Below are 12,550 nucleotides of genomic sequence, written 5' to 3' on the forward strand. Positions count from 1 at the left end.
AATACGGTGACTTTTGGGTAGGTGGCTCCCAAAAAATTAGTTAAAAATTCCAACGAACTGTATTTGACATTTTACTGTTCTTTTAATTAAAATAAATACTTCCAGAACCCCCCACCAAGTCCTTTTTTTTCAAACCTATAATGTCTCTCCATCATAAGGGACTGATGCCAATATCCCTCCATAGAGAGCATTTCATCACTGCCATTAAAAAAAGACTAGATTTAGTGTCTGTACACCTAATAATCTCACTACATTCTGGTCCCACTGAGGCTTCCAACTGCTTTTCAAGTACAGTCACATGTAGAATTTGTTACAATATTCAGGACAGGAAAGGGCTAAGATGTGAATAGACAAACAGAACTTCCTGATTCAGGAAGGGGCAAAGCTGGCTGATAAGACGTACTTGTGCAAAGGCCCACCTAGCCAATGCTTCCACCTGCTCCTCAAGCAGGAGTCTTGAGTCCAGATTGTACAGCAATTCATTCCTTGCAGGAGTACTATCCTATCCAGAAGTATTGATGGAGCAGCTCCTGCACAAGGGTGCCCCCAAACCCAGACACACTCAGTTCCTTCTAGGGTTCAGCCACAACCTGGCCCCTCCATCCAGACCTTCACAGTCTCCAGGCACTGAGTAAGCCCCTCTACAGCACTACCTGTACAGCCCAGGGCAGAGATGTGCCACTGAGTATCATGACCATAATGAAGATCCCTCATCCCAGGTTGACAGATGACCTCACCCGGCAGCTTCATACCTATGTTACATAGGAATGGAGATGAAGCCACTTTTCAACTCAGACTAGGAGGGAGTGTTCTGTCCATGACAAGAGACTGATGTCTCTATCTCCAGTTACCAGATCATTTTGCCACTGCCCTTAAGCAGTAATCAGATTTTGTGTGTGACATCCACCTGATGCCTCCTATGAGTAGCCTCCAATAATCTGGATCACGTCTATGGTTGAGGCTGTGGCCTTGAACTCTGAAGCCACCATTGTTTGGCTCCCCATATTGCAACAACAATACTGGGTAGCAGCCCAAACAGTCCGAACAACAGAAACTCCCAATCTTTCACTATACATTTCCATCAAAACTCAATCCTCAAATACATGATCCTTGAGCCCACGTCAGCAGATGATCCCCACCAGTGGTTTCATGTTGAAGAGGACTGGAGCGAGTGCTGAGCCCATGGCATCTCATACTTGAGGGGCTTTTGTTTGGCCTCTTCCTCCCCACAACCATCAACTGGAAGCATCCCCTCAAGAAGGAGGAGGACCATAGTTGTACACAGAGGTCTTCAGAGGCAATGGCGGAAGAGGCCATGACTGATGGTATCCAAAGCCTCTGGAAGACCAACAAACCCCAAGAGGGTCACAATCTCCCATCTTGATCCTGCCACACCATTCACAAGGGAAACCACAGTCTCAGTGCTACCATCAGGGCCACATTCCACCTGGAAACAGCCAAAATAATTCATTTCCTCCAGGGCTTTGAAAATTTCTTTCTTGGTAGAGCTATGAAATTGTTTTGAACCTACACATCACATTTATCAGCCAAAGGTTTGGAGTTTGAGTAACACTGGATAACTTCTGACACAACTGTTCAACTTAAGCACCTCTGTACGCACTCACAGAAACCTTCAGAGTTTTCTATAGACTGAGCAACACAGAGCAAATTGGAAATAATTTTATTAAGAAGTGGTAGTCAATCTGTATCACGATTTGAGAAAAAAGAAACCTAGCACTTGGGGAGAAAGATGGAGTCCAGCAGGCCAGCCCAGCAAGGACACCCAGATGCAGCAGAAGACCAGCATGCTGAAGGTGATCTGCTTGGCTTTTCTGAAGGCCCCAGGCAGCTCCCTGGCCAGGAAAGCCACAATGAAGCAGCCAGCAGCCAGGATGCCCATGTAGTCAAGGGCACCACAAAATATGGAGACAGAGCCTTCTCTCAGGACATTCTCTCAGCCCTTCTCCATTTGTGGGAGGGAATCAATTTCTGGCTGCTGGCTGGCTGTAGGTGCTCTGAGTCTTTGGAAGGCTTGGGAGACTGTCAGGCTCTGCTCCTCCTTGCTCAGCTGTGTCAGCTTCAGAGTCTGGTTGCTCCCTCCACCAAACCGCTGATGTTCAGTGTCACCTCCTCCGTGCATGAGTGGCTTCTCCTTCAGGTCCCTGACCATCTTAGAAGGAGCAAACAATCTATTGTTTTTTTAATGTATATTATTTAATTATATTTCATATTTCTATCACCACCCATCTCCTCCAGAAAAGGTAATTACAGTAATTCTCCCACAGTTCTTTAGACTATCTAGCCTTGATCCTCGATCTTCTTATAGATCTATTGCCTTTTCCAATCCAGCCCCCTGGTCCTGGGTTGGGGATTAATATTTATAGGCAGGTATAGATATATCCATTTATTACATTCATTATCATCAAGCTCATTATCATCATGGAGGGACCACAGTGCTGATTTACCTGAACTGCCTCCAGTACAGCTCATGATCTGAATCTTGCTGAACAGATTCTCAGTCTGACCTTCTGGGATGCAAGTACCTAAGAACCCAGGAGTTGGTGTGTTTGTTGGGTTTTGACTGGTATGGGGTGGGGAATATATTGGTTTATTATTCATTTATTAAACAAATTATAAGGCTGCCTGACTCACACACAGTGACTCTGGGCACTTACAGAATTAAAAAAAGCAAAGAAAAAACATAAGTTCTCCAACCAGTGACTCATAGGTTGAGGGAAAGGGATGTCTGGTGGGGTTGGGGTGGGTCAGAGCATCTCGGTGGTGATGAGTATGGTGAGAGACAGGGTGGGCCACTCTTGGGGAATGCAATCCCGATGTCTTATTCCAGTGCTGCAATCTGGCCCTCTAGGCTGGACCCTATCTCCCCCTCAGAGGTCTGGGCTTTTGACTGCTTCTGCTAAATGCCAGGTCGAGCTCTAATATGGCTGTCAGCATCTTTGACCTGATCATGGATGAGAGGGCTGATGTGGCATGAATTACCAAGACCTTGCTGGGCTCAGAGGTAGGTGTTTCCCTCTCAGCCTGGCTGGGTTTAGGAGGTGGCAGCAGACTCCAGGGCAGGAGTGTGGGTGTGGCAATTTCACATCGGTGCTGCCCCACCGACTACTAGATGTGAAACCCTGGTTATCAGGTTCGGCTCAGGGACCGGTTGGGACTATTGCTATTGTACCAGCCTCCTTGCTGCATAGCATCTTCTCTGCCTTAGTTCCTCAATTCCATAAGTGGGTTGTTCAGTTAAACCCAGATGCTGGGTTTCAGAGGGAGCTTGGGGTTGTGGGGCATCAACAAGGCCCTTGTTGCCCCCTGAAAATTTGTTAACAGTCACAGCAGCTCCTTGTATGTGCTTGTACAGTATATACTGTACAATGTATATATACAATGTAGTCATTTAGCAATGACTAAAAGGGCGTTTGTCATTTAAAGAAGGCTGTTGGACAACAGCCCACCAATGCAATAAGGAAGGAAAAGTCAGTCTGATTCACTCCCTTATCACCCTGGTGTAAGGTTGAACATCAGCTGACCATGCTAGGTTGGATTTGCTTCTTGCTCTTCCCCATCAATTCTCCAGGCATCATTTTTGGTGCTTCATTTCCTTCAGGGCCTCAGGAAACCAAGCAGCCAACTGGAAAGGATCCACTTGTGGGCAATGGAATCGAGTGCACTGCTTTCCTCCTCTTTACCAGGCACTGAGCTGCACCGCCTGCCAGAAAGTCTGGTTCCATCAGATGCCTGAGTAAGACTTTCTGAATCCTTCCCGCTGCCCCTTGGAGATTGTGAGCAGTGCTCAGTTGCAAGTGGGTCAGGGTGTGATCTGACCATAGCAATGTCATGGCTGAAATCCCCTCCCCCTCCCCCTCCCCCTCCTCCTTCTCCTCCCCCTCCCCTCCTCCTTCTCCTGACTAGTGTCATCTTTCAGCACAAGCTTTATGGTTTAGTTCCATCTTCACAAGCAAAGAAAAACTTTATTCCTCAATATAGAACAATAGTTCTAAAAGACAGGAATAACCGAATAGGAAAACCTGAAGCCAAACTATTGATCACAATAATGACTAAAAGACAAAAATAAATGAGAAGGAAGATGGTTCCCATATTTGTCTGCATTCAGAAGAAGAGCAGCCACCCATCTCAGCAGACGCTTGGCGAACTTGACAAATCAAGCCAAAGCCCACCACTAGTCAAGATCAGGGAAATTGGTGGGTGACTGTTCAGATCCAGGGAGACTATTTCTCCTGCTACTGGACTGGATGGCGAGACTCCCTTAGAGAGGTCTGGGCCAAAGTATTCCTCTCGGGCTCACTCAAAGTCTGCACAGCTGCCGGTTGACTCATTCGGAGTTCATACAGGGGGTGTCTCTCCTCCTTGTCATAATCCAAAACAGAGTAATTGATTTGGTCTCTTGGTGCTAAATCTCCAGAGATTTTTCTGTACACTTTCAACAGATTTGACAGCAAGACATCGATAACATGTTTTGACCGAAAGCTTTGTTGGGTGAGGTCATGGCATTGGAAAGACACGGGTGCATGAATGGGTCTGGAGACAGAGAGAACCTGGGGGGTCTTTTAGGGCAGTCGGGGACTGTGTTTAGTCCCCTCTCCTTGAGATGTGAGGTCTCAGCAAGACTTTATTGTCTGGCTAAGCAAAGCCCCTGAAGCTGATGTCTCAGAAGAGGACTCTGCTTTCTTCCACCTTTTCCTTGTGAACTTTGTTGAAAGCCGACATAGGGCTGGAGGCTCCATCAAGAACACGAGTCATGTTGCTGCTTCTGCTGCTTCTCTGGCCCCAGGCAGTCTGGGGGATGCTCAAAGCGAAATGCCTCCTGCCTCTGAAGAGGGATGAGGTGGACCTACAGAATCATTACAGGCCAGGAGAGCTTTCCATTGGTGGCATAATCTCTGCAACCAGGGCTTCCTTTCAACCATTAATTTTCCACACAGTTCCCTCAGGACAATTATCCTGGTAAGCCAATCTTCCTACACTGCCTTACAGTTATCCTCCTGTCTTGCGAGTCATCGCCCTCTTGATCTCCTACTTTTGCGATCTTTCATTCCCACCTCAATTTCCTTGAAATCCTCTGAGCAGAAATAGATTGTGGACATAGAAGTCAGGGTGGTTGCCCCTTTCTACTCCTCCCTTGTCCCATTAAGTGGTCAAGATGGACAGAAAAAAGCAGGAATGCTGTATTTTCTGACTGTGTTGGAAATGAAATAACCTCCACATTCTTTTTCCTGGACCAACATTCACGGATAATATTCAGCAATCACAGAGCAGAATGTATTCAGTCTCTGAATTTCTAAAAGTCTATGAGCCCCATTTTGAATTCATGCCAGGTACCCTAAACATATTGATTTCAATGTAAGGTAAGTCTCCACTGAAAGGACTTCAAAATGAAAACATGTCCAGAAATTGATAACATACTGGCTTTTTTAACAATCACAGCTGCTAATTGTATGTATGTCTATGTATGTGAGGGTGGACATGTTAATATTTATTTAGGAATACTGTAATCCATTCAGAGGAACTCTTGGGCTACAATAAATTAGAAGTAATATTGTAAAAATAATAATAATAAAATGCTCTAATGTCTTTATACTTTCAGGACAGAAACGACAGAATACTGGAAAACGCTCTCCTTCCTTTTTGCCATCCAGGAGATCAACCAGGACACCCACCTCTTACCCAACATCACCTTGGGTTACAATATCTATGAAAACTATTTCAGTGCACAAATGACTTCGGATGCTCTGCTGGACCTGCTTTCGGACGGGGAGGCCAATGTTCCCAACTACAGCTGTGGAAGGCAGCGAAACACCGTGGCCGTTCTCGAAGAGGCTGAGACTGGCATCTCCATCCAGATTTCAACCATGTTGGGCACCTACAAAACCCCACAGGTGTGTCTTTGCCTCAAAGACATCTCTTAGTCATGCACCTTTCAACTGAAGCTCTTCAGTTGTAAATAAAAAGCAGCAGGGAGATGATAGGTCTTATGAATGATCATTCGGATTATCCTTTGGGACGGAATCCCTCCACCATGGCCTCAGTCCAGATTCAGGGACCAGCTAGTTGCTGTGCAGAGGAACATGTCCTCCTCAAGAAGCAAATGAGGAGAGAAGCAATGTGTGGAACACTGAGTGAGTAGAGAAGACTTCATTGCAAGGAGTGGCCCTATCCTTTCATTAGAGCCAGAATTCTTGTCTTAAAATTGCAATGCTAGTGGTTTCAAGGAAAGTGCCATTTTCCTTTCTTTCTTTTCAGATCAATTACGGTTTTGTCTCCCAGATTCTGAGTGATAAAACTGAGTTTCCTTTCTTTTACCCAATGTTCCCTGCTGAAGGAGTCCAGTACCCAGGAATAGTCAAGCTGCTGCTCCATTTCAGGTGGACCTTGGTTGGTCTGATAGCTCCAGACACTGACCAGGGGCAGAGGTTCATGAGGATGCTGCCTCCCCTGCTGATAAGGAATGGCATTTGTCCAGTTATATCACAAACCTTTAAAACAATTATTCACAAACAGGTGATAAATCCTCACCCATAAATCCAACTGGAGACAAGTGAATGTCTTTCTTATTGGTGCAGAGGCTGCTTCGATTTTTACAGCGATAGCGATTATACATAAAGTACTTTTATACATTAAGGAACCTTTTACAGGAAAAGTCCTGATAACAACAGTTCTGTCAGACGTATACAAATATCTGAAAATATTATTTCCTGTGATAAACTTCCATAGCCTTTTTTCCTTTCTGATGAAAACAGACCAAACAGCAAACATTCATTTCTCTCAGTATTTTTATTCTGCCATGCAAAGTTTTGCACAGAAATCTTTTATCTGCTCCTACACCAAGGACGCTTTTTCTGTGAAACGCTGGAGACGGTGTAGAGAGAGGGAAGAACGGGAGGCTCTTCCCCAGGAGGAGACAGATCAGATCCTGTCGATCGACAACTATTTCATTTCCAGCACCGTCTGGGCTGTGTCACGAGCCTTACATGCAGCCTCTTTAGCCAGATCCAAGAGGACAAGGAACAAAGGTGGCAAGAACACTGGAGCCCCACACTTGAAGGCCTGGCAGGTATCTCTCCAGCCGCTGGGTATAAATTTTTCAGTTCTAAGAGCTGAACAGCTATTCCAACACATTACTTTATTCTTAGCACAAAAATATGCATTTTATTCCAACTTTCCCTCTCTCTCTGTTTTGCATTCCCTTCACACCTTTTCCTACTTTGATGACTTACTCTCCTTTCAACTTGCTACTCAAATAAAATATTTTCAACTCTTCACTTTAAAAATATCCCAGTTTGGCTTTCTTTCAGCATAAGTTGGGAGAGAGAGAAACGTGGAGCGCTTGGTGTCAGCCCCTCGAGGGAGGAGAAGCAAGACCTGGACCCTGCAGGGGTTCCCGGACTGCCCCTTTATTGAAAAGGGGTATAAGAACAGGATCCTGAAAGCCTGTCTAAGCTTCTCTCGGCCCCATTTCAGGGTGTTAGTTGTTGTTGTTGTGGGTAATAAAATGGTAAGTCAACAGATGTCACAATTGAAGTGTTTATAGATTCTCTGCAGAAGAACTTGGGAAACGGGCCTGAAACCTTCATTTTGGGTGTTCAGGGAGAAACCTTCAGTTCACTCTGAGCACAACTGATGCAGTCTTGCCATAGAACTTTGCCAGTCCTGTCTAAGCATCCTTATATTCTCCTCCATTCCAGCTTCATTCCTTCTTTCAAAATCCTCAATTTCACAATAATTCCATCAAAGGGGTGTATTTGGATGAGCATGGAGAGCTGGTAGTGGACCTGGACATTGTATACTGGCTGCGTACTATCAATACTTCTATTAGAAGAGTGAAATTTGGGAGTCTAAAAAGAGAACAATCCCTGGATTTCAAATTTATGATCCACCAGAATGCGACTGCAGAAATGGTAAAGCTGAACCAGGTGGGAAAAAGTCTCTATTTCACTCTTCCTGAACCAACATGGTCGCACCACTTGGCCAAGGAGTGAGCAGGTCACCAACGTTCACTTAGAGAGGGAAGATTTTCTTTGGTTACATCTCCAGGTATCTAAAATGGAGCATATACTTAATTATTCAAGTCAAGTTGAACAGAGTTGTTCTTCCCTCCCCCCTGCCCAGATAGTGGTTTTAGTTGTTTTTACTGTTGCTGTGAGATTGTTAGCCCTGCGATGTAGTCCAGGCAGAAAGCACACCCAGGAGTACTAGCTCTATCTTTATTGTAAGGTTACATTTACCGACTCTTGCAAGACTGAAAGTATTTTTCCCCTCCTTTCCTTTTACTCTCTGGAAAACTAGGGAGGGCCCCTTCTGAAATGTTTCCCAGGCCATTCCCTCTTCTGCAGGCTGAGACATCTGTTATATGCTGGTTTTCCCATCTGTATCTCTTCCTCCCATCTTCCAAGGTCATTCTCGCATACCATTACAGGTGATCCTCGTTTAACGACCGCTAGGTCAGTGACATTCAAATATGCAACAGTGTTGAATGTGTGGTAATTATGAGTGGTCCTCGAGGTTCTGACTGTTGCAGTCACATGATCCTGATGTATGACCTTTCCTGCTGGCTTCCCACAAGCAAAGTCAAAGAGAAGCAGGCAGGAATTCAGATGTCACAAAGATGTGAGGTCCTCACTTAATGACCTGTGATCCTTCGTTCATGATTGTAACTGTGGACTGTCAGAACTGCCATAGCTAAACACTGTGGTCTTGTGACATCACACTTTACAACCACATTGCTTAGCAATAGAAATTTTGGTTATAGTTATCGTTGTTAACTGAGGACTATCTGTACAGAGATGTCCAGAGTTATGGACTACAGGTTGGGAGGCCATATATCTCATAAGCAAATAAAGTATTTCTTAGTCCACTATAATGGGATGTAGATTTAAGCCATGGGGTAATGTGATGCATTTCATTAAAGTAAAGAATCCATCCAACCTTCTCTTGTCTTATTTAGTATGAAAATTTAGATTCTAAACAAAAAAATGTGGTCTATAGAAAATTAGGAGATAAGAGGGAAGTGACATTCAGCCATATCATTTGATGAGCTCCAGTTCATTTTTTACTTAGCAAAGATGGGCCTTGAACTGGTGATGTCCTATCTTAGAATGAAGAACCATGCTGAGATGGTAGGTTGAATCTCTAGTGTTTATTGTCCTACTCTACTAGACATAAAATCCAGCCAAACTGGGTGGCCGTGGGAAACTCTGACAGATAAACCCAAAAATCAAGGTGGGTCTTCTCTGAGTTTCTTCAAAGGAAAGTTCAAAGCCTCTAAACTATGCATGCATTTTTCTCCCTGGATAGGGGCCCCCTCCTGCTCACGTCAGTACTCATGACAAGTGATCCCAAACCCCTTCCCCTTTTGACCCGTTCCTGGACATAAATTCATGATTCATTTACTGGATATTTTCCTCTCTCTCCTTAGACCTTCCCTCCTTCCCGGTGTGTGGAAAGCTGTCCTCCCGGATTCAGGAAGGTGGCTCAGGAGGGGAGACCCATCTGCTGCTACAACTGTCTTCCTTGTCCAGAAGGAACCATCTCCACCCAGGAAGGTGGGTGACTCCAGAGGAAATGGACAGACTTTTGGGAAGCCATTTGCTATGAATGGAAATTTGACAGGCATTTCTCAACTTGGATTTTTAAATATTCATATTGTTATTATTTGTATACTCTATTTCATAGAAATAACTAAGGAATAACCTTGGAGCATAAACTGGGATAGTATTTTAAAAGATACTGGAATAATGAGGACTGGGCATTGCTCTTTATCTTGCACAAGCATGTTTCATGTTTCAGTTTTCTCTGAACAGTGATAATTTCCAGGGTACCAGGGCATTCATTGGATCTTAGAAGAGGATCAGGTCTTCTTGCGACTGTCCAACTCTGGATGGAACCACTTCTGTGGGCAGCCAAAATTCATGGCTTCAGATTTCCTGAGAAGCTAGAAAAGCAGGGAACTGTCTTCGATCCTTCCAAAGCCCAGAGACCTCTCTCTAGGCCACTTCCATGTTCTAGTCTTCCTTGCTACATTCACTAGCCAGATTACAGCACTCCCAATTTTCAGTCCCTATACTGAACAGGGGTTTAGACCTGATGAATTAAACTGACCTTTCAACCAATGGATTAACTACTGAATGGAGGAGGGGAGGAGGGGGAGAAATCATGAGTGAGCCAAACATCCTTCTTGTGCTCATAGGAAGTTGGCCTCCCTCCCTTTATTGATGAAATAGCTGTTGGCAGATGCTGGGAAAGCCTTTAGCCCAGGAGAGGTCAAAAAAGTCACACACCAAGCATTTCTATAAAAATAATTAATTTACAGAAAGCAAAAACAAAAGCAAAACATATTTAAAGGACTTAGCTCCCTTTGGAGCAAGCCTTGCTTGGCTACATTGCCGGCAGAGAAAAAAAGGAAGTAAGAACAAGTCCGGCAGGTGGGAGGAGACAATCAAATACAACCTTTTCACCCGGCCAAAATGACTAGGTACAACAGCAGCTTAATCTGTTAGTAGGAAAAACTCAACAATAGCAACATGAAAAAGAATGTGTAAATTCAAGAACTCCTAGCTGTAGGGAAATGAAGAAGAATGCTGACTTGATCCAGCCACAGTCATTCACACCCTCATGAAGTTCACCCAAGCAATGCATTTGATTAAAGGACATGCTTAATGGGAGATTTTACGCTTGCTCTTTTCAGATGCAGAAAAATGCACCAAATGTCCAGAAGATCAGCATCCAAACACCAACCGTGTTCACTGTATTCCCAAGACCATTAATTGCCTTTCTTATAAGGAAAATGTGGGAATCGTCTTGGCTTCCATTGCCTTCTTCCTGTCTTTAACTACAGTCTTTGTCTTGGGAACCTTCCTTAAATTCCTGGAAACACCAATCGTCAAAGCGAACAACCGGGACATCTCTTATGTCCTCCTTGCTTCCCTCCTGCTTGCCTTCTTAACCTCCTTCCTGTTCATTGGCAGTCCAGCGAAACCAACCTGCCTTCTGCGACAAACAGCCTTCAGCATCGTCTTCTCAGCTGCCATTTCTGCAGTCTTGGCCAAAACAGTCACCGTGGTGTTAGCCTTCTTGGCCACAAAACCAGGGAATAAAGTGCAGAGGTGGCTGGGGAAGAGCTTGGCCAACTCCATCATCCTTTCTTGCTCTGCTGTCCAAGTTGTCATTTGTAGCATCTGGCTGGGAACTTTTCCCCCATTCCCTGGCTCTGATATGCATTCCCAGTCTGGAGAGATCATCCTGAAATGCAATGAAGGCTCCATTGTCATGTTTTATACTGCCCTTGGCTACATGGGCTTCCTGGCTGCCATCTGCTTCACAGTGGCTTTCCTGGCCAGGAATCTGCCTGGGGCCTTCAATGAAGCCAAGCTGATCACCTTCAGCATGCTGGTCTTCTGCAGTGTCTGGGTGTCCTTTGTGCCCACCTACCTGAGCACCAAGGGGAAGTCCATGGTGGCCGTGCAGGTCTTCTCCATCTTGGCCTCCGGTGCTGGCCTGCTGGGCTTCATTTTTTTCCCCAAATGCTACATTATTTTCCTAAGACCAGATCTGAATAAAAAAGAACATGTGTTGTCAAAATAAGAGTAAAATTAATGTTGAGTAGGTAGTTTATTTACTTTTATTTTATTTATTTATTTATCATTCAAATTTAATTACCTCCCATCTCTCCCAAAAGAGGGAGTTACCCAAATATCAGTTACTAGTTCCAAAAAACAACATTTGACACTTTAATATTCTTTAAAGAAAAATAAAATTAAATCACCACTTCCTTTTTTAAACTCTATTAATTCTTTCGGAGATGGAAATGGATGACTTGGTGCTGCCTTTGTCCAAAGTCCAGGATGGTGTGAGACCATCAACAGTGTGGGAGGCATCTGTAGATTGGTGCCAAGAGAGATCTGCTGGGTGACTGGATATGGTGAGAGGCCAGTGGTTGAATTTGGCTGAAGGATTGTCATGTTCACCGTTTCAACGTTCTGGTAACATCGTAACATTTCACATGTCACGTCTCTAATCCATGTATTACAGGCTTGCAGGCTAACTGGTATTTTTCCGTTTCTCTTTGTTTCTTATCTTGCTGCTTGGGAATGTATGTTTGGGTTTGCAACTCTGTTCAAGGTTACTTTCTCAGGCCGATGTGGGTAACGGTTGCTAGCACCTGGGAGGGGGTGGTTGCTAAGAGAGGATAGGGTCGGGATTGGTTTGGAAACAAGGGTTTTTAGTTTGTATTTGGCACACTTTTGCTCATTCTCAGCTTTCTCTGTATTTGCACACTATTCCTATAATAAATCAGTTATCTTTAAGCTCTGGCTTGTGAGACTGAGTATTTTGGATTAGGCAACCATTACATAAAGCTGCGGGTTAAACCGCTGAGCTGTCGATCGGAAGGTCGGCGGTTCGAAACCGCGCGGCGGGGTGAGCTCCCATTGCTAGTCCCAGCTCCTGCACACCAAGCAGTTCGAAAACATGCAAATGTGAGTAGATTAATTGGTACCGCTTCGGTGGGAAGGTAACGGCGTTC

Source organism: Candoia aspera, chromosome 2, assembly GCF_035149785.1.
Source record: "Candoia aspera isolate rCanAsp1 chromosome 2, rCanAsp1.hap2, whole genome shotgun sequence".
NCBI lineage: Eukaryota > Metazoa > Chordata > Lepidosauria > Squamata > Boidae > Candoia > Candoia aspera.